This window comes from Halyomorpha halys, unplaced genomic scaffold (assembly GCF_000696795.3).
Source record: "Halyomorpha halys isolate HHAL.00 unplaced genomic scaffold, Hhal_1.1 Scaffold24.1, whole genome shotgun sequence".
NCBI lineage: Eukaryota > Metazoa > Arthropoda > Insecta > Hemiptera > Pentatomidae > Halyomorpha > Halyomorpha halys.
Genome location: NW_027107648.1, coordinates 1,196,561 through 1,198,337, shown reverse-complemented (window position 1 = coordinate 1,198,337; position 1,777 = coordinate 1,196,561). Strand labels below are relative to the sequence as shown.

The 1,777-nt window shown below is 29.8% G+C and overlaps 1 protein-coding gene across 1 annotated transcript in view; it reads right to left on the bottom strand.

The window, feature by feature from the left end:
- Nucleotides 1–937, bottom strand: part of LOC106682415 (myb/SANT-like DNA-binding domain-containing protein 3) — a 2,879-nt gene extending 1,942 nt beyond the window's left edge. The window contains exon 1 of the mRNA XM_014423251.3: nucleotides 341–937. The gene's annotated coding sequence lies outside the window, so the exon portion shown is untranslated. The remainder of the gene's footprint in view (nucleotides 1–340) is intronic.
- Between the last annotated feature and the right edge of the window lie 840 nt (nucleotides 938–1,777).

Sequence of the window (1,777 nt, the reverse complement as noted above, 5' to 3'; positions counted from 1 at the left end):
GTGAAATGTTTTACTAAGCCATGCTGTCCAATTACATTGGGTTGCTACAATACACAGCATACCAATCAATCTGATATATATACAGTATTTACATGTTATCTTCTAAATAAATAATTGTTCTCTAATTAAAAATTGTTATAGTTTTAAACTTCCCTTAGCTCTGCTATTATGTAAAGATTAAAACAGTAAATTTTTAATAATTGAATTTTTGGGAACATGAGCGCAATATACCGGCAGTTAGCTCTAAGTTAAAACTAAACTAAGTTAAAACGCAAAGTGATATTTATAAGTGCTAGAAAATGAAAACTAATACAAACACATCACGATAAATGTTAATTACCTTGATTGTGGGAAGATGGTCCAGGTGGCGGTCAAGAAAGGTACACAAATGGTATAAAACTATTTATTATTAGCTGACATTTCGACGCATTTTGCAGGTCCGAGTCCAGAAAGGACAATGACAACCTTAACTGTGCTATTATATAAAGAATAAAACATAAATTCGAAATTAATTGTTGGGAACTTAAGCGCGATCTACCGACACTTAACTCAGTTTAAGGTAACCTTGGTAACGTCGTTAGGTAAACTGCAAACCTCATATACAGGTCCCTAAGTAACCTTAGTTTTACTTTACTTTGGACAAATCCAAGTTAACCAGATCTTAGTTATACCTGAGACTGGTTCAACCGGCCCTAAGGTTATGGAAGGTGGATCATAGAAAAAAATTTGAATGATCAGATTTAAGAATCTTCGTAATTGATCTGTATTATTGACTCCCTGTAACCCAACTATATTTTAAGGTTAAACTTCTTAGTTGTGATAGTTTATGGTACATTCCAATCCTGAATGTACCCGAGTATCTCTGAATATGGACAGAAGCCATCGATTCCTTAACTCTAAAAATAATGAAGTACTAAAAAAACTTATATCCCAATTGGACTGCTAAGTTGCGAATATGGGAGGTTACTTGTTTCTTTAGGTTATTCTTTATCTTTTACTGGGTCTGTTTCTTATCAATTCTTGTTTCACTCTTTTCTGACTTGCTTTTTAAGAATGCAGCAGCTTCCAAAAAGTCATTTTTGAGATTTAATAATCATTGTGTTAAAAAAAATGACCTTAGTTTAAATATATTGTAAAATAGTTAGTGCAACAATTTCTTTAATTTTAATGTTTTATCATGAAGTATATATGGTACTAGAATGAGATTCCCTTATGATAAATATGGCAATCCCTGACTTTTTCAGTTAGTACAATACTGTGTCCTTACAAAGCAGTACAAGTGAAAAGATTTGCCAATTTTTTTTTTTTATTGGGTATATTTTTTTTATCTATGTGGTTGTTAAATATATTCCGTTTTAATTAACTGATAATACTTATTAGCCTCCAATCAATTTTCCTATTTATATTTGTTTCATCCTTTGGCATTTTATTATGATTTATATTGAAAAGCATTAAAAAGATATATATATTAATTTAAATATATTTTTTGAAACTAGTAATTATTTATTAAATGAATCAAATTGTATAAACAAACTACAATAAAGTGTTTGGTTATATGGTAGTGATAGTGAGGATTAATTGAAAATTAAAAGTTGTTAAAATTAATGTGTTTTGACTTATAATTAATGACCTGGGCAGAATAGCCTGGAAAACCATATTTAAATTTTGATGTGAGGTGAGAATTTATATTTGAATATTGTCCTTGAGGATGGCCGAAACGTTGGACTAGTGATGTAATAAAAAGTGTCGAGACTATACAAGGATATAATTTGATTAA